The sequence below is a fragment of the Lepisosteus oculatus genome, chromosome 14 (genome assembly GCF_040954835.1).
Source record: "Lepisosteus oculatus isolate fLepOcu1 chromosome 14, fLepOcu1.hap2, whole genome shotgun sequence".
NCBI classification, from domain to species: domain Eukaryota; kingdom Metazoa; phylum Chordata; class Actinopteri; order Semionotiformes; family Lepisosteidae; genus Lepisosteus; species Lepisosteus oculatus.
Genome location: NC_090709.1, coordinates 5,150,339 through 5,175,151, shown reverse-complemented (window position 1 = coordinate 5,175,151; position 24,813 = coordinate 5,150,339). Strand labels below are relative to the sequence as shown.

The following is a 24,813-nucleotide window of genomic DNA, read 5'->3' as shown; positions in this document are numbered from 1 at the left end:
AAGGATTTCGCAGTTGGCATCGTCTCTGTTTTCTTGGTCCAGTGGAACCGGATCAGTGTCTTCTTGTCTGCCATCTGGAAAGGAGAAAAAAGAAAAAAGGAGAGAAAGAGAGAGAGCAAGGTCCTGTGGAGAGGAGGGCTAAGCTGCTAAAGGAGCAGCGAGTGAGCCCTGGACTTTGTCCTTGAGGGCAAAGCCCAGCTAGGTGCAGGCGCAGGAGGAGAGAGAGAGTGCTTCCGAGTCTCGAGGAAGAAAGTAAGCACCGCGGGCAGGCCACGAGTACCTACTCCCAGCCAAGAGGCCAAGGAGGCAGAGAGAGAGAGGGAGCGGATAGCGCTTCCGAGTCTCAAGGAAGAAAGCAAGCACCGCGTGCAGGCCACGAGTACCTACTCCCAGCCAAGAGGCCAAGGAGGCGGAGCAAGAGAAAGGGGGAGGGGAGAGGAGAGAGCAGAGAGAGAACGTTGCTGCCGGATCCCACCCAGCTCAGCTGCTGCTTGGCCTCAACCCCCTATGCTCAACCTAGGGCGATACCAGCTCAAGCACTCTTCAGGATCTTCGATCGCCTTCTAGAAAGACAAGAACTGCGGGCATGCCACTTGAACTTGATCTTAGCCAAAAGGCCGATAAAATTGGATTCCAGCTCACTGGCCCTGCAAAACTTAGTTCAAGACTTTAAACTCTCAGACACATATAGATCTATATATCCCACAACAGCAGGATATACATGGCCAGGGAGGAATAGCAGCTCCAGAATTGACTATTGCTTTGTCTCAGAGAGAGTGAAAGTTGTTGGGGTCACTCTTCAGCCTGTCTTCTTCTCAGATCATCAGGCTTTAGGGTGTAGAGTGGAACTCCAGGGCGGGACTGTCTTTGGCCCAGGCCTCTGGAAACTCAACACAAAGCTGCTAGAGAACAAGGGGGTAGTATCCTGCTACAAGGAGAAACTATCACAGTGGCTGTCCTTGCAGTGTCTGTATGGGTCAGTAGGAGAGTGGTGGGAGGAGGTGAAGGTGAGGACAAAGGCCTTTTTCATGGCTGAGGGAAGGAAGGCTGCTGCCAGACGGAGAGGAGTGCTAGCCAGGAAACAGAGGCAGCTGCAGCGTCTCTACACGATGCTGCACAGTGGCTTCGATGTGCTTGAGGATATCACCCTTTTAAAAAAGGACATCCGGAGCATAGTCGAAGAAAGCAGTCGAGGAGTGCTGTTAAGAAGCAGAGTGCAGTTCTTGGAAGAAAATGAGAAGTGTACTCGCTTCTTTTTCAGGAAAGTGGTAGGCTCCAAGTCTGTCATGGAAAGTGTAGTTGATGAGGAGGGAAGAGAGAGTACAGAGCTGAGTGCTATCCTCTCCTGCATCGAGGCCTTCTGTCACGGACGTCCAAAGGGACTAACCGTGGGGAGCAGGAGTGCGGAAGACCCATATGCGGAGTGGCGAGACGGAAAAAAGGCCCGGGCTCATTAGTGCAAAGAGTTTAGGAATGCTGTATAGAAACCTGTGCCCTCAGGGAGCGGACGTGGGGCGCCCTGGTGCTAGGCGGGTCTCAGGACATCCGAACGTCAGTGCTGAGCGAGGACAGAGTGCAAGACCCGGAAATATATAGCCCAAGGGAAAGAGAGGGACAGGAAGGACAGCAGACCAGAAACCAGCGACAGGACAGAGAAGGACCGCCCTCTGGCTGCAGAGGGCGTGACACTTCTACTCAAGACTGTACAGCTCTACAGAGGTAAAGGATGAAGAAATTCATTTTTTTACCTCAAAGCTAGAAAACGTTTTGAGTGAAGAAGATAGGGAAGTACTTGAGGGGGATTTGACAGTAGAAGAGCTGAGAAGCTATGGAGAGCTTACAGAAGGGGAAAACTCCGGGTGCTGACAGGCTCCCTAAAGGGGCGTCTGCTTTTACTACTTGCACGAATGAAGGCAAAAAAAAGCCAATCGATGTGAACGAACGGCGCTTTACAGAGGAGTACTGCCTGACTGGATCGTTGATGAACGACAGAGGCCACTCCGACCTCTTCTCGGTTTTCTTCAATGACTTACTAAGGATCTTCTTCACATTCGCCCATGCAGGGGAAGCCAGTTACACCAAAGCAAACACAGGAAAGTGCATTTCAAGCAGAGACCAGGAGGGACTTGTTTATACCGAGAGTGGTCGGAGAATGGAACAATGCGCCCAGCCCTGTTGCTGGAGCCGATTCTTGATGAGATCTTGGGCTCACTAAGAGGCCCCCGCTGGATGCTAATCTTTCTGTTGTTCTTGCAGGTCCTACGCTGCTTTTGAGCCGACAGAGCTCGTCCTGGTCTGTCGGCACAGCCCAATTGCAAATGATCGGCTCCGCGTACAGAAGGAACGTGCGTTTGGTACAAGAGTGCACGAAGGCACCGGAAATACATTGGGAACAAATGACCGGTCGCTCAAGACCTCTGTGAAGTACAGGATCGTGCAAAACGAGGCTGTGTCTACCCGGTCTCGAACCGGGGACCTTTCGCGTGTTAGGCGAACGTGATAGCCGCTACACTACGGAAACCTGCAGGGACCGCTGCTGGTGTCTCGCTTCCGTTTCGGGCTGAGAAAGGGACGCGTCACTTTAGGCAGGGTGCGCTGGAGAGAGGAACAAACGGCGCGATGAAACAAAATGCCGAAACCCGGGATCGAACCAAGGACCTTTAGATCTTCAGTCTAACGCTTTGAGCTATTTCGGCTATTTTCGGCTATTTCGGCAGTGCGCAGAGCCCACAGCCACCTGCTCCAGCCTTTCTGTGTTGCGGCATGAGCGCACCAAGAGTAGCGGGAGAGTGTTGCAGGAACATCACTCAGAAAGAAAGCCACCCAGGTGCGCCCTCTGAGCTCTGTCCAGCGCAATTTCCTCGGATGGACTTCTGCCTGCGACGGGCAGGAAACAATTAGCAAGAACAGAACGACACCCCATGGGTGTCTCATGACCACACCTAAGGTTGTGACACGTGCGGGTGTGAGGTGTTGCCGGGAGCAGAGCTTGGGCGGAGGGGGGGCGGGAAAGCAGACAAAGAGGTGACACCTCAAGGTCTGCACGATCACAGCTCTCCGCCGCCCCAGGCTTCTGCTCGATAAGCTACTGGACACACCCGCCCCTCCTCACACAGACCATGGAAAAGCCCCCGAGTGGGAGGGCTCTCTCTTCCCCCCAGGTGCTCTTGGACACGACGCACAGACAGGGCGCGGGGAGCCGCCGCCTGCAAACACAGCTCCAGGCAGGACTCCACTCCGCAGGAGCCGCAGAGCAGAGGAGATGGGGGCAGCTTAGCTCCTGTGCAGAGACCTGAGCTGTTGTTGCTGCGGACTCTGTCTTTTCTGCACTCGGGGTAGGAGTGAATGTTGAGTTGCCCTTAGAAATGAAGCAGAGCACTTCAACGGCACGGGTGTGTGTGTGCGTGCGCCCTGGTGATTCTGGGAGACAGATCGAACCTGGGCCAAAAGAGAGGGGGCTTAGCCCTCTTCCATTTGCTAGTTCAAAGTTGTACAACCCATTTGTATCTGCTAGGCGGCGCAGTCGTCGTGCACAAAGAACGCTTTGAAAAGCGTCAAAGGCAAGTCATTCCGAGTTGGTCATTTGTGTTTTCCGTTCAGACGCGAAATGCTGAAATGATCTCTCGCCTCCTCCGTTGTCATTTCTGCTCCGTAAAGGGATCACAGCACGCATCGGCTTCCAGCACGCTGGGTCGTGCTCGCGTCGTGCGCCTGCCACACACCGAACAAACACCGGAGCCTTTTCAGCAATTTCCAAAAAACGGGCCTGCTTGCCTGCCCACAAGGCTCCGTCTCTTACCCGCTCTCCAGAGCCTGCTGCCTTCTGTGCTGTTCTCTCGGCACTGCTGCAGCACACACAACTCCTGCAGCGCGGGGAGAAAGTTTCAACGCTCCGCCGCAGGGAAGGCTCGCTCCGTGCGCACACATCCTTTCAATGCCAGTTCAACAAGTGCTCCGCATTAGCAGCGTCGGGGCTCCGGCGTGTCGCACCTCACCTAACCTCGCACAGCCCCCTCCTTGAATGTCTCGCTCTTCTCCACCACTGACAATGGCCACAATGCCGGGGAATGGCATCTGTAAAGTGTTAATTGGGGCACAGGAACAGCCCGTCTCGTCTCGGGGACCGGCTTCAAAGACAATACAGCAAACACAGCGGGGCGGGGGAAGTAGACGACACGACACATGCAGGTACATTCAGCTCCGGCGGGAACGAGTCATTTGTCGGTCTTTTCAAGTGCCGGGAGTCGAGTAATCCTTTGCTTGTATGGTTTCTCCCTGGTGACTAGATCTCACCCTGCGACTCTCGACTGGGCTCACCCACGGCAGCCCAGCAGGTGTGAGCCTAGCCGGCACCTGGATGGGAGATTCCCCCCGGAAAAGCTCAGGTTGCTGCTGCTCCTGCAAGAGGTGTGACTGGGACCAGTAGGTAGCGCTCACCCTGTGGTCTGTGTGGCTTTCTTATGCCCCAGCATCCTGATGGCGACACTCTGCTGCACAAACAGGCGCTGTCCTTCGGGGGAGGTGTAAAACCGAGGTCCCGACCCTCCTTGGCCATTAAGAAATCCCAGGGCGTCTCTCAAAAAGAGACGCCGGGGGTGTCACTCTGGTATTAGTGTTCCCCTTTACCAATCAGTTGGGGTCTCTTCCTAATCCCCGTCTCATATGTAACAATCAATGACAAGGCCCCCCTGTCCCGCGATATTGTATTTGTCTCCTGGCTGCTGGCTGGTGCTGTGAGATTTAGTACTCGCGCAAGAGACCGGGGGCAGAGCACGAACGCGGTCCCCCGCCCCCCACAAAGTGTGCGCTCCAGGTTCCCTCTCGGGGCTCTGCAACACAGCGGAAAGGCAGCGAGAAGGAGCCTCTTGCTCTGACGCCGCAAGGCCACAAGAGGGCGGAGGCGCCACGCGCCCGGCCGACGTGTTGGACTGGTGCGCTTTATGTGCTGAAATAAACACGCGACAGCCCAGAAATGTTTTCAGAGTGCTGTGCACTGGAGGTTTTTGTCTTGTGAAGACTTGCCTTGTGCTCCTCCGAGCAGTTTGTTTGTTCTCCTCCAGTGCGGGACAAACCAACACAAGGGAGCACATTCGTCAACATCCAGGTACGCAATGCGATTTGCAAAGAGTTGCACACGAACGATCCTTCAGTCCCGCTCGGGGGGCACAGAGCCCCAGCCACACACAGCTTCAAGTAGCTAGTTAGGCACCATAGCTTTCGCTTGTGGCCACACCACCCTGAATGTGCCCGATCTCGTCTGATCTCAGAACCTGAGCAGAGTTGGGCCTGGTTAGTACTTGGATGGGAGACTTCCTGGGAATACCAGGTGCTGCAAGCTTTTGCTCTCTCGGCTAGCAGGGGTCACCGTTGGTGCCGTAGGCTTTGGGAGGAAAACCTGGAGGATGGAAAGGTGATCTATAGCCTCATCTCTAGAGATGTTTTGTTGCTATGGCATGTGTGTGACCCATATAAAAAAAAAAACGTTTGTAAAACAAATATCGAAGCTGCCTCTAAATCTGCAAATGAAGATGAGTCGATAAACCACTTGTTTTTCGTATAACTATACATATATTCATTTATTACTGATTTCATTCATTGAGCACAGATACAATAGAGGTACAGCCATTCACTGTTTGACATGTCTGCACTGGTACAGAACCTAGCAATCAGAAAACGGGTGAAACTGTCTTGAGAATTAGCATACAGTACCGAGGCCCCCATGACCAAATAAATTGGCCTTAATAATGCAGACTACAGCAAAACGACTGACTTTTAAAAGGGAATGAATGTCAGGAAGGAGTAGTGTAACCAGCTTGAAATGCTTCTCCGGACCTCTAACTAAAAGAAACCGGGAACCAGCAGTGGCTTTCGAACTGGGATCCTATCGCAGCACGTGGTGTCGTAACTCTTCCGTATCTGATTATGGACCAAGCACATCAGGGGAGAGCGCGAACGCGGTCCCCCACTGCCAGAAATTATGCAGTCGAGATTCCCACATTTGGGGAATTCGCAGGGGTCAGCACAGCCGGAGTGCAATGGCCGAGCCTCGCCCTGGGTGAATCGATTTTTTAAGAACTTTATTTTCTTTTCACAAAAAAATACAGGACATCACAAATTAGAAAGCTTTACATTAATATACATACTTAAAACAGTATATATGATCACATCTCATTACATTTTGACACGGTACCAGTTACATAGCAACAATTTCTTTTTTTCTGGTGTAAATCACATTCTTTACTTAAACATGATAATGTTTTTCACACTTTCTTGATATATTGACCTATGCTCTCTATTTCCCACAGATTTTCTGCTTCCTCCCTCCTTTCTCTCCACAGATCTCTGAGGTAATAGTTCTCTCGGGTGATGAACAGGGCCAGGCTACCTGCTGCCTTGACTGGGACCTCGATGCCTTTGAACAGCCCCATGTTCCTCACTCTCCACAGGGCGTCTTTCCCACTGTTCACCACGGCCCAGATCCTGTCAAACACGTCAGGAGGAAGTTTGACAGGAGAGATGCCGTTGTAGCGGCAATGCTTGTTAATAAGACATAATTAAGTGGTGGAATGCTGTCCTAAATGAGGCCCCATCTCACCTTCCATCTCTGTGGTGCAGCCACAGAGAAAGTATTCATGCAGGCTGATTTAAGATATTTTCTTTTGATAAGGGACAGCTCCCAGATGGGGATGCACTTAGCTAAGCCTGGCTATCATGATCAATGGTCATCCATTGGCACCTATCTGTCTAGGGAGTGCCAAATGGATATCTGGACTGCATTCCTAAGTGTCAAGAGTAAGTGGAAGTGGAAGGAGAAGCTCATTAAGATGAGGGCCAGGCTAAATCAGTGGAGACACAGGTCCTTGACCCTAAAGGGAAGGGTCCTGCTCGTTAACACACTGTGCCTGTCCCTCTTGTGGTACCCAGTGTCTGTGATGCCTCTTCCTGAATGGGTAGAGAACGAGATTAGGCAACTTGTGGTGGGATTCGTGTGGGAGGGGAAGCCTCCACGGGTTGCTCATGACACCCTCATTGGGGAAATTTCCAGGGGTGGGCTGAAGCTGTGTGATGTAGGCCTGAAGCTGAAAAGCTTTAGGCTGAAAGTAGTGAAGAAATTCCTTGACCTGGATAATGTCGGCATTTGGAAGATTTTTAATGGTACGCTACCTCGATGACTTGTGGGGGCTTGGGGCAGGAGACCCTCCTGATGAGGCTGACTCTGGGGCTGGTAAAACATCTGCCCCCCTTTTACAGGGAGGTCCTGCTGGCGTGGGGGGAGTTCATGTCCCAGCATGTCTCCTACACGCCGGAGACCCGGGCCCAGCTTCTGGAGCAGCCTCTGTTCCTCAACCCCCTGCTGGGGTCTCGATGGAACAGGCGGCTCTACGAGGCTGGCATATCCAAGGTCAAGGATCTTCTTTATGAAGTAAAGGACAGTTTTCTGCCCACCCAGGCTATTGTCGACGCTGTCCGAGAGGTCGACGACAAGCTGCCTGTCAGTAAGATCCATCAGGATTACGAGCAGCTCAAACTCGGTCTCCCGGACAGTTGGCTGGAGAAGCTCCGTCCACAAGACGGGGCAGCAGGCCCAGCCTGGCTGGAGCTGAGGGTGAAGTGGGGGAACCGTGGGGTGGACCTCCTGGAGTGCACCACCAGTATGTTCTACAGGCTGATGGTGGCGAAACGGTTCAGTGTGCCAATCTCTGAGGAGTTCTGTGGTAAGATCTTCCGCCACCTCGAGCCGACATGGATCTGGGCATGTCTGAGGCTGCCTTTCCTGCCCCAGAGATGCAAGCAGCTGGACTTCATCCGTCACAACTGCGTTTTCACCAAGATGGTACTGCAGCCCTTCCATGCTGAGGAGGACTCCCTCTGCCCTGTGTGCAGGAAGTGGACGGAGGGGCTGCTGCACCTCTTTTTTTTCAGTTGTGATGGATTGAAGGATTTGAGGGCGTGCTTGACGGATCTGCTGGATGGCCTGTTTCGCGCTGTCCGAGGAGCTGTTCTTGACGGGGTGCCCTGGAAAGAGCTGTTCCTCTTTGGATACCGTGGGTCTACATCCCATAACCTTTAACGGCAGATGCCTGGGTGAGGATTTATTTTAAAAGTAAACATTTTAGTAAAGTCCGTTATATTGTTAAAATCAATAAGCGTTATAAATATCAATTTTTTGCTTGTGCTTAAAAGTTATCGCTGCTAAATGTGTCTTATTCAATTATTTTAACACTTTTATGACCTATCCACTAAAATATAAAGACCAGCCCCACAATGCTCTTCTCAAAAAATAAAATAAGTTACATTTTTTGATTCAATGTAATTTCTTTTCTAGGCAAACACACATCATTTGAGGTTTGGGTTGCATGTGAATATTTTTAAGGTTTAAAGACTTTACATTCACGGTATGTGGAAAAGTATTTCAAACTTTTGTAAAGCTGTTGAGAATTTCTCATTCAAAATAAGCTTACGTATTTTAATTCAACGTGATTACTTTTCGCTCTCGATAAAACACGTGTGATTTTGGGGCAGGGGGATATGGTGGGGCATTCTAAAACATCACAACCATTTGAAAACTGTCTTGAGCTATGTAGGCATGGTTACGGATTTGGAGTTTATGCTTAAATGAGCCGACTTGCCGGTTTTGAAGTGTGACACCTTAGCTGTCAGGCCCCGATATTGACTGCTGCGAAGATGGCTTCTTTGAGTAGTGAATCATCGGATTCCTCTGCTATGCAAACTGAAGAGGTAAGTTGCTAAAATATTTTTTCTGATAATGGAATTGTTATTTCAATCTGCGCTTAGCGTATATCATTTTCAACACTTCGTCTTCTTTTTAGCAAAAGCTGACCCCGCACTCAGTGGTGTGTGACAGTGGCTGTTATGTGAGCACGTACGGGGAATCTGGTGTTGGTGAACCGTCAACGACTGATGATAAAGAGTCGCTACAAATAGTCAATATTAAACCGCGGCGAGTGTGGAGGAAACGAAAAACTCTAACACAAAAGAGGCATTAAAATGGTAAATAGTTTAGGTAAAAAGCATGCCTATTTATTTTGTTAAGCCTTCCTTTTCTTTTTTCCTTTAATAGAATAACGAAGAGGTCGACGCATCAATCTTCAAACTACCATCGAGCTTGAATGTTTCGTGTCTGTGCATGTGTATTCGCCAAAATGTTAATAATGATGATGTTCAACTTAGTTTAGCTAATGATGGCTCTAATGAGCCTGATGCTATGGATCAGATTGTAAAGTCGGTGGAATGTTGCATCTTCAGCCATTGTTTAAAGGGGGTTCTGATTGATGAATGCGAGGCCTGTTTGATTAATCATCCAGGTCAACGGGGTCACACATGCCTGGTTGACGGGTGCGCGGATGGGTACGAAGATGTGTCGTTTGCTGCGTTAGAAATTTATACGTCTCTCAGTTTAGCCCAAATTTTATCGGCTGTTCTGTACATCGCCAGGGGCCTGGGTGCCTATACCATTACAAATCATACTGAGCGGAGTATAAAACACTTGCTGAGAAACATAATTGACAACCGATCGCCATATGAGTGTGTACGCTCCTTACTTGAAAAGGTAGATGGAAAAATACTAGACGTGACTTTTGGTGCATTGCAAAAGAAACATTATACTTATTTTTACACAAGAGAAAAAAAGATCTATGTAAAACCACGGCTGTGTTTTAGAGACGGGTGAGCCATCGTCCAAAGAATGAAGAATTCTGAATATATACGTTAGAATTCTTACAAAGAGTGCTTTACACCCTTCTTTCTGCAAAGCTTGAAATTAAAATCAATAAACAGAATGCTCATGTCCTTGAATTTGTTAAAGAGATAGATGTGTATGTAAAGAACATGAGTGAAATTACTGTGATTCTGATGTTTTCAGATTAGAAACTGAAGCCTGGCGGATTCAGCGGTGTGTATTCCAAAATACAACGTATTTTACATAGAACCTGTGGTTACACCGTCCCTCTGATCACTCAGGCAAATTTATTTGATCTGTTAGACAGAGTTGCCCAGTTTGGTGTTCATGGCTATAGAAATGGCGAGGGAAAGGGCCTTATGAATGCTTTTTCAGATGCTGCTGAGTTTCTGAACAATGTTGGGGCTACAACTGATTTTCTGCACCAACATTTAATTGGTGATTGCAAGCAGTAGTCTGTAACGTGTGTGAAAAGTTCAAAAGTGTATACTGGGATGTTTCCTTTGATGTTTCTGTATTTGAAAACCTACTGATGAAGTAAAGTGGTTCACATTTCACATGTTATTTGTCCTGCGAGTTCTTTCCGTGAGACTTTGTGTGTGTATGTGTGTGTGTGTGTGTTTACACGCCCTTGCTGTATTTTGAGACTTGATGTCAGGGTCAACCACACTGTCACCGGACCCTGGCTGCAACAGCCCACACCTCTGACATCTGGCTGCGGCTGGTGCCGCTTACACCCCGGGAACTCGCAGCCCTCACCAGACTCCCAACACACCGCCGTAACGCCCCGATTCCTTAGGGTTATAATAGAGTGCGCTGAAACCTACGGCAGACTTGATCACCTTCCAACCCTCGTCGCTAATAGTGCTTTCATACACTTATTTATAAATTGAGGGGGATGCGATGGTGGGTATTTGGACCCTGAGGCCCAGGGAGTGGAAGGCGGGACAACAACACTCATAATGACACACCATTGGCTCTGGAGGGGGCGGGACATCCACTCGTAATGATGCACCATTAGCCAAAAAGGGGGCAGGACATCTGCCCATGGCGGCCTCCCATTGCCTGAAAAGGGGGGCGTGGTACCTGTCAAAAAGTTTGACGAAAGGTGTCACTTTATTCTACTCCCAGGCAAAAAACAGCCCTCGGCTCATCAACTCAATCTGGAACTCCTGGTCTCACAACCGCATTCCCTCGGTGCTTTCCTACCACCCTAACCCAATTTCTATCCCCAGGACCATCATTAACAATGACTCCATTTTACAGGACGATCCCTCCATCGGTACTCTTTTTTCCCGACCGCCCAATCATCTCTTATCGCTGACCACCACATAAGCTTCTTGTTCACAGCTCCCTCGCACTTGGCTCCTTCCCCTGCAACAGCACTCGCTGCATCACTTGCAAATACATATCTAACGACATTCAGGGCATCACAGGACAATTCCAGATAACCCTGACAACATCCTGTATCTCATTTACTGTATCGCTTGCAAAAAATGCCCAGCTATCTACATTTGGGAAACCGAAAGGAGTCTAGGAGAACGCTTCAGAGAACATATTAGGGCTGGGAAGGTTAAAGATTTCTCCAAGCCCATAGTTTTTCTTTTCACCTCAAATGGCCAGGATCTCTCAATGACTGACTTATTTTAATGTAATCTTCTCTATTCTCTTGCAGGTCTTGACTTCATACCTTTCTTCACCTCTCTCCACTTTGCACTTCCTGAGTGGCCTCTCTGCCGCTCCTGCCTCCTCCCCTCTCCCAGCTTTTGTTCTTCTGTGCTATTTAATCTTTGTAACCTGCCCTGTCTTTCTCACACCTGAAGGCTTCACAGACGAAACGTTGAGTTTTCTCTCTTCTCTTTTCAGTATGGAATAAACCTATTACTTGTTCCTTTGCAGACTACACATGCTGACATAGTTTAGTTCAGGTGGGTAGCTGCTTTAATATACATTTGTAAATGTCAATTTAAAACTGTAAAAATAGTAAGATTATAACTCCACTTTAAAATGTGGCAAGAAATAGACACATGGCAGGCTACACCCTGGAAAGGACACCAGTCCATCACAGGGCAAAGATATAAAAAATAAACATATAGGCAGCACATATCAAGCCTTACAAGAAATCATTAACACCCTCAACACACACCACAGGTCCATTAAACTCAAATACACCAAGCATGGTAGCCTGATAGACTTCCTAGACACCACCACATACAAAGTTTCTTCCTTCAACAACACAGACAAACTGGACATCAAGGTATTTTTCAAAGACACATTCACACGGCTTACTGCACAAGGATAGCTTCCACCCAAAACATACTTTCAAAGGACTGGTAAAATCACAACTCCTACACTTCCACAAAATCTGTACACAACAACAAGACTTTGAGGAAGCCAAATACACACTCTTCCAAGCTTTATGCCAGAGAAGATACACACAAAGTTTCCTCAAAAATGTGGCACAAACATTTCTAAATAGAAACACTCCAGATGACAGAAAAATACCCCTCAACACATCATATTTTCAACTCAGCATAAAAACCAACCAAAAACCATGATATTAGAAAACACAAACATACTGAGGGAGCACAAAATCATATCTGCACACAGAAAAAAACAAAAACCTTTAGCATTAATTAGACCAAAGCAAGCTAAAACCTGTACACAACAGATCATATACACCAAGAGCCAAACATTTCATAACAGAAAACAACTATCCAAAACAAAGAAACTAAAGAAATCTTCCAGTTGCAAAGGGCACTCTCAGAAAACATCAATAACGCCATCTACAGCATCCAGTGCAAAAAGTGCGGGGTGACCTATGTGGGGGGAACGGGTAACTCCATCCGAACCCAACTGACACAACACAGGTACATCAGGAACCATGGGACTGGAAAGCAACCCCAACTGGACAGAGACAGAAAGAAAGAAAAAGGAAAGGGAGTGGATCAAAAGACTTAATACTATCTTTACACAAGACCTGTACATCAGAAAAACCGGGAGGGTTTTAGTCGTTGGAAGGAGAGTCCTCTCCTTGTCCCAGATGGTCCCCTCTCGGATAAAATCTGGGAGAAGGAGCTTCGTTCCCCTCTCCTAACTAGCCAGATCCTACAGGGACTGGAACTCTTCACCATACTAACACGCAACAAACAGAAGAATAACTGAAACCAATCAGCTATGGAAACTCACACAGCTTGCACAGTCCTACTAGGGAGGAAAACAAAAGACCCTGATTGCCTATTGATATGTTAATGGTCCATGCATAATCCCCACCAGGGAAAGCAGAAACCCATTCACCAACTGAAACTGCACCTACTCATACAGAAACGTACAGAAGGAACACAGACCATAGGATACAAACTAGCCCCCTAGGAGGAACTACAACACACTGCCCCTTACAAAACAGGATAAAAACAAGCCAGCATGGACACAGTGTTCCAGAACAATGCCTGAAGAAGACCCAGGCAGAAACATAGCGACACACAGAAAGGCAAGATAGTCTTCCTATGGAGCCACAGATTCTACAGAGTTAAAGCTGCCTAACAGTGGAAACCTAACGGTGTCAACGAAGCTTTAGGCATTTAAATGGTAAGTATGGATCAATCCAGAGTTGACAATGCACGCAACCGTATGGTCACCCTCCACACTGCCTACACAACAAACATGTCAGACAGGATACCTTCCACCAAGGAACCAGGATCATCTACAAAATGATCCAAACAGTCCACCATTTACAAAACACAGCAGTTTTATTGGACGGGAGAAGACCGAGGAACTCATAAAACCTGCCAAGCCACCCAAACTCACATATCTGAAGCTGGTAAGCAATGCCAAAAATTGGCTTCACACCACACTGCAGATCCTCGAAGAGCACTACAACGAAAATCTGTCATACAACTAGAGGATCTTGAGCTTCCCCACTGGGAGGAAGCTTTCACACTTACTTCCAACTGATCAAAGAAACATTATGGGAGGAAATTGCAGAACACCACCTTTGGACCCTACAGTACACAAACTATCAATACTGGGTTAGGGAAGGACACTCGGGCAGATCAAATTATCACAGCTGTTTTTAAATTCTACAACGACTTCTACTGGAAAGACTGCGAACAAGACCAAGTAAGAGTTAAGTTGTTTTATAAAGTCATTATTTTTGAGCAAGGTATAATTCTGATAAAAATACAATAAACAATATGGTGAAGCTATTGGAGAGAAAATTAAGGCTCGGTTAAGAAACTGAAACAGTCTTGACTTGTTCCTTTACACAAAAGTTATTTATTTTCAAAAGAGACCCATGAGGATTCCTCTGGTGTGCAAGACCTGCCTGAAGACATTTGACCAGTTTCCTCTTCACCTAAAGAGGGTGTGTATGAAATGAGCCTCAGCAGAGGAGATCAGCAAGGTCCTTCTCCAGGCCAGGAAGGACTTGTTGAATCACTTGAGGAATCGGCAGGTCGGGGATTGCAAGAGCATAGGGCTCATGTGTGGTGAGAATGTGAGACTGGTGGAGTCCATGGACTGTTTTATGTGGAATCTTGAAGACACATCAGCAAGGTAAGATATTTAGAATTTATAAGGGTTCTTCTGTTTCATTTCTAACCTTTACCTTTATGTAAGGGTATGTTAAAATGATATACCAGTGGTCCAGATGCCCTGAGCAAGAGGCTGCTGTCCAGGAGGAAGAGATGCCAGAGACTGAAGTGGAAGAGGAAGGGGAAGATGTGAGTTCTGGAGAACTTTCTATTTTTTCCAAATGTATCTTTTGTTTTATACTTGTATTCTAGTTTGTCTTAGAAGTAAAAATGTTTAAATGTGTATTTTGTATTCCTTCTGTCCCCCCAGTTCTTAAAAGCCATCAGCAGGCTTTCAGGAAGATGGTGACCCAGGCTGGACTGGACAGAACGCACTCCCTGGATGCTTCTCACCTGGCTGGGTTTAAACAGGACCTTACCAAGGATCTTGGAGTGGCAGATTGCTCTCAGGAGGTATTTATTTTTTAAAGGCATTTAAAATTGAGCAGTGATATTTCCATAGCACATGTTTTTACTCCTTAGCTTAAAATTCACCCATGTGAAATCTCAGCCATAAACATAGTGACTCTACATTTATCAGGTAGAAAATGTTTCCAGATTCCTGTTTTTATGGATCCATCTGCATCTTCCTTAAACTTTGTAAAGGGCCTATCCAAAACAACAATTATTGTAACCAAATGAAGACCACTGGACTGTCTCACCAAATCATTGCTAATTATATTAAGAACATAAACCATTTTCCGGGCTACATCCTATGATATCAGTGTGAAAGTAGAGGATCCCAGCCTGGCTAACCTCATCATCAACTTCCAAAGTATCCTAAAGGATATTCAGAAGAAGAACAGTAAGAATGTTGCCAAGAGATTACTAAAATTAGGTCATTTTCATTATAAAACTTCTTTCAGTTGTACTTTTAATTTGAATACAAAAAAAGTTGATGAGTACGAATTTCTCCCACAGATATAGACAGTTGCAGAGTCCAGAACCAAGTACAAAGGATTGCTGGAAGGTGTTGATGGTTGCAAAGAGAGATGTGTTGCACAGACTGGGCAAGACATCACCTTGCCTGAGCAGCTTCTTGTACTGTATTACCTGCAGGCCTTTCTCCACCTGAAGCACCTGCAGCACCCAGGGGTGGTAAAGAACATGAGAGTAAGGATACTTTCATACAACAAAAGTAATAAATTACATATATGGGATTTTTACAGTTTGGTGTATTCATTTTTATTTTCTCGCTATTACAGTTCGAGAAATGGGTGCAAAGAAAGTGTTGTCTCAACAAGTGGGCACAAAAATGGTCATAATTCCTGTTAAAGAGCACAAAACCTAAAACAGCAGCTGGCTTCCTTTACATTTAGTGAAGAAGGGGAACATGCAAGTTGATGGCTACATTGATATACCCATCCACTCAATTCAGGGTTGTGGTAGAACTGGAACCATCCTGGCAAGCAGTGGATGCAAAGTACTGTATCACCCATAATGTGACACCAGTCCATTACAGGACTCACTCACACCATGGCCAATTTTCATAGAAGCCAATTAAAATCCATGTTAATACCGAACAAAAGACCTCCACCTGCATAGCTCCAATCATGTACAGTATTTAAGAAAATCTGGAATGTACCTTAATTGCATTTTATTTGTGTTTTATCAGCCGTTTCATCTTTACTTCACTAAACTACGCTGTAATGCCCAGGTCAGCAGCTGTGAAAGGAGACGAAGAAGATGGACTGGTCAGCCAATGTATCAACAGTGTCGAAGTGCTAGAGAATTGGAAGCCCAACACAGGACTGCCACCAAATGACATGCAAATTAAAAAGTTGATAAAGTATCAAATCTGGGAAGGCCTGAGCATCACTGACGATCCTGTGAAGGGGAAGAAATTTGTGACTTCCAGGTGTTTCCAGAAGGGAGAGGTGGTGTGTGATAACAATGGCAAGGTCATCACAAAGACAACTGCTGAAGCTCACAGGGAGAGATGAGATGTCTTTTCTTTTCAGATGAACCTGCACAAAAACTGCATTGATGCTCGTGAAAAACACTGAGCCTGCCTCCTGGATAAGGAGGCAAATCGGAAGATGGGGAGAAGAGCTCCTCTGTGATTACAGCATTTCCAGGAAATCATTTCAAGGTGAAGGACAAGCTCTGGAGTGGTTGGTTCACTGACCATTTCCAAAAAAGAAACTAAGTAAGTATATTAAAGTGCATATTTTGAAGATATTCATTTTCTTGTACCTTGGAATTAATGTAAAAATTATATTTGTGTTAATGTCTTGAAAATAGCATTTCTCATTCTCATCAGCAAGGATATAAGGAAGGGATATGGGACTGCTAAAAAGATACATGATTTTCAGGAGAGTATAGAAGGCAGATAACTATCCCACTCAATTGTTACTGCAAAGAAATGCCACAGTGTAAACAAAAAGGTGAACCATTCTTGAAATTTATTGACAGAATCTGAATAGCACAGCATTCCCAGACCAGGCACTGGAGTTTCCTGCAGCGTTAGATGGGTAGTCTCTTGGTAAGAGAGAGATCGACAGAGTACTGGACTTCATGAACGACACCTTTCCAATTCATCGAGAACAGAGCCCACAAGATCTAGAGCCTAGAGAACAATTTCTTACAATATTAGTGGTAGTTTCTGAATAGGTTAAGGACAACATAGTTGTAGAGCTATCTTGCAACTTCTTAAAAGTTGTAAAAGTGATTACCATATTGCCAGTGGTTTATATTTAAAACCTAAAGATTTTAAATTGAATCTTTCTTAAACAAAGGACATTTTTCACAGGAACAGCAGCCTAAATCAGTTGATGACTGTAAATATGACAAGCTTGTGATAAATTTTAAAGTGCAAAACAAAGTTGTATTGTTTTGGTTTTGTCTTCAACATCATATTAATAGGCATGTTATTTTTAGAGCAGCTGCCTGCCATTCACCACCAGCCAAGATGCCACGAGGTACATGAAATGACCCAGAAGTACTTAATGATACAGAGAAGAGCATATGGGGGGAAAAAAAGAAGACAAGAAATATCCATTAACACGTGCATCTAGAAGCCAGAAGACGGGTGATGATCAGCATTTCAAAATCAGACACTGGAGGTTGAATTCAAGTTTTAACAGTGATTCTCTATGTTTGGCCTCAACACATATCATATTAATATGCTCACATTATTAATTTGTACAAAGTCTCCAATATTCATTACAGGCGACGTTCCCAGGAGTACACACGACCCAGCCAGAACGTGGCTAGCTGACGTGCAGTGGACCTCAGGGAAAGAACTCTTGCCCACACGGATGTCTCTGCTCTGAAAACCACTGGATAAAGGTACATGGCGGTCTGTTCTCAGCTGTTGATTTTGTGAAAAATATTGAATATGAAAGATTGAAGTGTCACTATTCAATGAAGTTCAGACATAAGTATTATGTTGAGAAGCTAGATCTGTTCTACTAATAGCTTTAGTACCTCAATATTGTACTGTTTGCTCTGGTTTTCAGACATCAGTCCAAGATTATTGGTGGGTTAATTGATTTCTGGTAAGATTGGCCCCACGTGTGAGTGTGTGTTTACATTTCTATCTGGCATCCTCAAAAGATGGTTTTGTTTCCTTTTCTTAATTGCTCTTGATTACTAGAGTTTATTTGGCATGATCCATTTGTGATAAATGCTTTTTCTTTGTGAATAGTCTTATTTTAATGTACATAATGTCAATGAGTTAGTACCTTAAAGAACAAGCAGTAAAAGAAATGACATTTCAGGTTTATTAGCTAAAGTTTTTAATAAGTGAACAGATTCCTTTACAGTGCAGAGACCCATCTTTAATATGCTGTGTGTGCTCATAATGGACTTGAAATTTGTTTTTGTCACAATGTAAAGGTATAATAAATAGATAATATACTCTATTTATCAAGACTTGACTATTTTAATTCCATACTTCCATTGACTGCTTTGGAATGCATTCCTTACAATTTTCCTAAATAATCATTGTCTCACAGTGTAGACCTGGGTGACATAACAGGGGTCAGGGCTGTGTTGACTGGAGGTTTGTGTAGACTGGCCATTGTCTATGTGAGACTGTGGGATCACTAGGGGTTCCCCCCCCCAACACCTGTAACATTGTCAAGTGGTATAATTACCTAAAAAAGCTAAAGTTTCCTCCATTAAGGGGTCACTATTTGTTACATTCTGGCGGAACAAGAGACAAGATAAACCTCCCACTGTCACTGACAGAGCAGTCCGGGACACTCTATGCTAGATTGGACTGTTGTCTTTGGAAGATGGGGTCACAGGTGATGAAATAGACCACAATGGCAGTCCTGCCTAGCTGTTATATCACTGACAGACTCACCCACACATTGAGAAGAGAGCACTGGTTTCTGTGCAAAAAGCAGAAAAACTCACTTTAACTGGTCAATTAGATCTAATGAGTTTTATTGCCCTTGACATCTAACTTACTCCAGCCCCCCTTATGGAAACAACCCCTAATTACTGTTCATGAGCTCCTGGCCACACTTGTTCCCAGTGGAACCAACCTGGAGCAGAAGAACAGAGGTTTTTGTTTCTTTAAGTTGTCTGCTGTTGTAAAACAAGTCATCCCTTAGGAATAAAAACTCTCCCTCTAGTCTGGTTGCTATCTCCTTTATTTGCCCCATATTCCCAGGGCAAAGCAGCTGAGTGATCAAAAGGAACTGAATTTCACACTGGGTTACAACAGACCCTGGTGGGAGAATGGGCAGGAGAGGGCCGGTTGTGCTCCTGAACTAGTCCCCTCCTCTCCTACTCTCGTATTTGCATCACAGTCTATAAACTCCAGCCCTATTGCTTTTCTTCCAGTTCATTTTTTTTAATACAGCTCGTGAATTATGTATACTCTTGTGAAGTATCAAGAAAGCACTCTTATCTTTATTTCACGTACAGTATACAACAGACTGCTTGATAGTAACCACAACTCCAATAACTTTAACTAGAGGAAGAAACCCAGCTTCTGCTCAAAAGGAAAAAAAACATTGAAATCATAAATCTCCAACACTGGCTGGAGACTCTGTGTGTCCGTGCTCAGCGGTTATATAGGACAGGTGCGGCTCATTGCTCTACGCTCCCCGTGTGGAATGCACGTCTCCTCCTTCCAGACTCGTAACACCGCTGCATACTGTACATCCCTCTTAAATCCCAGAAACACAGAAACTCCGGGGTGTTTCTGTGAGTCAGTACTGGGTTTCTCTGTTTGAGGTTACAAGAAAAAACCAAAAAAAGTTATTTCTGTTCGTAGGCATAAACGTGTAAAAATACATTTTCTGATTCCTAAAACCCTAATAAAATCCATCTAAGTCTCCCTTTCGTTCCCAATGCACATAACTGAATATAAACCAGTCAAGTTCAGGTACTTTTCTGATGTACAGTATCTGAATAGTTCTGGCGCGGCTGTTGTAACAAAGATATTTACAAACTTTTTTTTCATACGAGCTCTTGCCGTTTTTAAAATGAATATTTTTTTGAATTCGCTAAATCACACGAAACACCAGCATCACTTATCATAAGCATCTGACCAATTACATTGCTGAATGTTAAACCCATTTAGTCTTATATTTATTTTATTTATTTATTTTTAACTTGTTTTATTTTTTTTTAAATTACACACCTGTAGTCCGGATCGCGGTCACCGAGGACCACTCCTGTCTCCCCAGATGACACTTTTTATTTTTAAGATAAACGCGAGATAAACGTTTGTTTGAAACCGCTCCACAAATTTTCTCACATGCACGTATTCTCCAATATCACCACAACAAAACCATAAAGTTTGTTTCCACAGACATGACACTATTATGCAATAAACCAATAAATTAATGAACTAGCAGAATCCCAAAACACATGGCAACCCGGTAAGCACAGCATGTCAATATCATACATTTTTCCCAACAAAACCGCAAAAGCAAAAACCAGTAAATATATATATATCCCATGTTTTTACCTTATACTGGAGCATGATATATATCCAAAATAACCCAGACTAGTTTATCTCAAGAGCTAGAGACTAGTAAACGTTACTTATTACGTAGTAAATGTTTGAAGAACGAGCGCCAGAAATAAGGCGATTTGATTGGTAAAAACCGCTGTCATTCTTTGTATTTTCAGCCATTCAGAGCCCTTAGGGGGTGAGACTTCCTCTAGAAGCTTCAGGCTGCATTTTTAGCTGTCAATCATTGACTCAGAAGGGATAATCAATCAGTTTTTTATCAGTTTCTTATCAGTGGTCCTTTTTTTCACACCAGAAAGCAACTCTGAGGTTTTTTTTCATTGCATAACAGCAGATAAAGGCTCTCTAGCAGTGTCTTAAGGTTTTTATAGCAATTGCAATGGTTTTTATTCTTATTATTTTCAATATTTTTATGATTTTTTATTATAGGCGTGAAATTTCATTCCAGGTCCAGTCTTCACAAAACATGATGTAGAATTGTTTCTAATTGATCAATTTGTCCCAAATTTTATCCAAGCTAGTAGCCATTTTTCATATGTTTGTCTGCTGAGTGGACACATTAAGAAATACAAGAAATTTGACTATTCACACTCAAAGCCATGGGGGTTAGCTTCAATTTAAGACCTGAACCAGGCTCCTGCTATGTTCTGCTGCAGAGATATAACAAATGTTTAAGGGGGAGGAAATTCCAGGCAGACATTGGCTAAATATGTCACTGGTAGTAAAAGGTTAAGTATTCTTGCCATTTTTAGCATATTGTAAGTGGATTTTTTGCAAACATTTTATTTTTTAAATCACATGAAACACAATCAACCCATTGTAACTTCACATTGATAATTCCTGAGCTTTATAACTGTGTATTATTTCTTTTTACCTTGTTTTAATATTTTTTTATTATTTTTGCATTTTACAGAGCTTTTTAATATATTGTGAGCATTTTAGTGTCATTTTAAAATAGGACTATCAATGCTCCTGACTTTTAAACCTGTATTTATTCTGACATTATTCTCTCCACCTGCAGATGAGGGACGTATTTGATTTTAAATTTGTTGATTTGGGGGGAAAATATACATTCATTTCCTTGTATGTATCACCAGTGGGAAACTTGGCATTTTTGGATGAATTGCAATCTTTACTGCAAGGCCTTCAGACTGATATAGAAATAACTGGAGATTTAAATGACACATTTGATAAATCAGACAGGAACAGCATAACATCTAAAATGGCAAAACCCTCTAAAGTACTGAAAAATTTCCGGCACTTTCATAATAAATAAAATTTAATTTAAAGCATAAAATTTGCTTTAAAAAGAAAACCACAATTTTTACAATATCATATTTCAATATTGGCGTTCAGATGAAGAATTTAAGGATTTGAATATCAATGGAGAGTACATTGATTTTGGGACAATGTTTGCATCTGAATAATCCTTCCTCCTGGAAAGAAGGAAAAAAAAAGTTTTGAGTCTCAGTCTTCAGGATCCCCCCCCCCAAAAACGTGCAAATTTGTTTCCTATGTATTTTGGATAAGATATAACTCTCATAGAAGATACATTTTATCAGTTGAATGCAGTCGATACTTTCGACCTTTTATATGATGATAGGACCTACATTTAGGGCTCAGTACTGATAACACTGCTGCTATTGATGGAGTAGAAATATCTGGCAGTTTTTTTTTTCTGAGGCAAGAGGTCCGAGAACACCTCCTATAAAAATGGTAAGATTCAGAGCAAGAAATATTTTTCCACCTCACCTAATGCTATTGCATTAACGAGGCTGAAGTTGGCTTCTTATTCGCCAGCTGCTGCTTTGCGTTTTTCGTTCCATATTAAATGCTGCTGCTGTGATGTTATGTCGTCTTTCGCCTGTAGATGGCTCTCTACAGTCATTTTTAAAAATACTTATCTGGATGTATTACTGTATATTTCCTCAGTAAAGGGGAATATGTAAGTAGAGACTGTCCAAATTGCATTTTTGTATGAAACACATTTCAGAAACACAACTCACAATAAAACAAACTGGCATGTTATACCACGAGTAAATAAGACAAAGGCAAAACGTAAATTCACTGGCACTTTCTGCATATTTTCCACGACCTTGCCTTCTGATCATAAAAAGACCCAAACTCTTGCATTTTACAAGAAATTTTAATATAGCAGTTTTAAATGGGACATTTAGAACATGGTATATGAGACTATATGGTTAACTGAGGATGAGCAGAGGGTGATCGAACCTACCTCCTGGTTATAAAAATGTCTAAAAGTTCTGACACAGATGTGTGAGAGACAATGGAAAAGACTATCAAAATCCTGAACTTCAGGACATTGTACTGTACCGTTTTTTTAAATACAACCCTCTGAACATGGCATGAGAGAATACATTGTCAAATGGTAAATGCAATGTTTGCTATATTTCTAGGGCCCTCCCTCCTGATTTTAAAATTGTCTCATATTTCTGACATCAAGGTGTGAGACACAATATAACAGACTGTCAAAATCCTGAACTTCAGGACATTTTATGATACCATTTTAAAAATATGACCCTCTGAGCATGGCATGTGAGAAAATGGCATGTGAGAATGCATTGGGAAAAGGTGAATGCAATTTCTGGTGAATTGCTATGGCCCTCCCTCCTGATTACAAACTCGTCTCACAATTCTGACACTGAGGTGTGAGACACAATGTAACAGACACTATTAAATTGTGAAGTACAAGAGATTATACTGTTACGTTTTTTTTATATTGACCCTCTGGCATGTGAGGACTTGTAGTCAACAAAATAGCACACATTCTGCCAATTTGCTTTGTCCCTCCTTCCTCGTTACCAAAACATCTTAGTATACCGACACTAAGGTAAATGTCTCTAAATCCAGAAGTTAAGTTGTCAAAGTATATCGGAGTCAACCGATACTGATCAGGTTCTGCTGATGCTGAGCCCGCAGCCTTCACCATAAGGTCCAATTCCCCAAGCCTGCTGACCTTATATGTCCATCCCTTTGCAGTATAGAATGAAAAAAACTCCAAAAAGTTTCTCATCTGCATGTTGCAGAGCCTAACGCAACTCATACCAACAGTTGGGGTTTGATCCCTGCACGGGCTATTAGTTGAAAGACCATTGTAAATGACGTGTAACAGATTTATCCAGCTGGCTTTTATGTTTCATTGCTATCTTGAAACCAAAATAATTAGAAATATGGAACACAACCGTTGTTCCCCATGAAGGAAAGCTGTTTTACACTGACGTCACTCCTTTTTATTTAATCCAGATTTTAAAAACAACTCCGACCTATCAAAGGAAAATGTTACACAAAAGTTGGAAAGCACACTCTGAATCCATCTGTATATTTGATTTCCGCAATCCGTTCAAGGCTGCCTATGTCAATCGTAAGTGTATAGATGAAACATTTAATATATTGTTCAGTTTAAATCAAAATGCTTTACTACTACAAGAGAGAAGTATAGTATGGAGGATGCGACAAATGTGTGATTTCTTGGAAGAAAACTACTTTTTTTTGCATTCGAAATTAATCGAAACAATTGACACACAAACCCTTTGTCTTTTTTAAAGAGATTATATCTTTAAACAGACAAATGTATAAAATGTGTTTTTTTTACCTAGAGATTTTGGACAGGGGCGATGTATTACAAGTAGAGGCTGCTGACTAACACTGTACTGTCTGGAGATCAGCTCCATTTCAAATAAAAAAACGTGCGTAACAAAGCTGGAGAGCAGCTGAACTTGTGCTCAGTAGTCAGTATGGTGCTGAGGGTTCAATACTGGCGTTGTTGTATTAGCACGAGCTGCACAGGCTCTGAATCAGACCATTTCAATTAGTCTGATCAGTGCAGGACAAGTTAATGTAGAATTATTGCTTTGTCTGTCTCTTGTTTGTATATAAATGGATGTCTCTGATAACTTAATGTTAGTTTTTATTTTAGTTTTAGTTTTACGATGTAGGTCATGCGTTGATATATGACATGTCTCATTCCTGATTCAGCTCATGCTCCATAGGAGAGAAGAGATTCCTCCTGTTTCTCCTACAGCCATATCAGAACAGAAGCCCATGTCACCCAGCTCTGATTCAAGATCGAGTTGCATCTTCAACATTTTGTTTTTGTTTCTGATCATAATTTTCTTTAGTTATGATCAATATTGAACTTTTTCTAAGTAAAACAAAACTAATCAAACATGCAGGCAGATTTTTGAAAAGTATTAGGAGTTGATAGGGCGCTCCTTCGGAATAGTCATCAGAAAATGTGAGAAAAGGAAAGTTACGTAAACTCTCACACACAGCATTAAAGACTGAAATCTGATCATAAAAAAACTAGCTGTCTCCCCGTCGGTAATCAAACCCCGGTTTCCCGCGTGACAGGCTGGGACACAAACAACTTTACTAACTAGGAGCGCTTGCTAGCTATTAGGAGGCATTTACTCTTAAATATGTTACTGTTTTGGGTTTCGACTTTAATTTTCCCGATACCAGTTTTTTAAAAAAGTAAAGGCACATGGCACATGTGTGGCACATCACGTCCGAGTTTAGTGACAACTACCTCAGAGATTGTAAGCTGGGTAGTTTCAGATCACTTTTTTTTAAAAAGTTCAAGC

At 43.8% G+C, this 24,813-nt stretch overlaps 1 protein-coding gene, 1 non-coding gene and 2 pseudogenes across 2 annotated transcripts in view; 2 read left to right on the top strand and 2 right to left on the bottom strand.

The window, feature by feature from the left end:
• Positions 1-24,813, top strand: part of LOC102695046 (zinc finger protein 721-like) — a 1,154,024-nt pseudogene that overhangs the window by 319,779 nt on the left and 809,432 nt on the right.
• The window catches only part of LOC138242831 (zona pellucida sperm-binding protein 3-like), a 496,704-nt gene that overhangs the window by 55,671 nt on the left and 416,220 nt on the right, over positions 1-24,813 (bottom strand). The gene's annotated exons all lie outside the window — the stretch shown is intronic.
• Positions 5,220-5,338, top strand: LOC138218181 (5S ribosomal RNA; annotated as a pseudogene).
• Positions 5,938-6,102, bottom strand: LOC138243633 (U1 spliceosomal RNA). Its single transcript, XR_011192287.1, has one exon. It is a non-coding gene; the product is annotated as a U1 spliceosomal RNA (small nuclear RNA).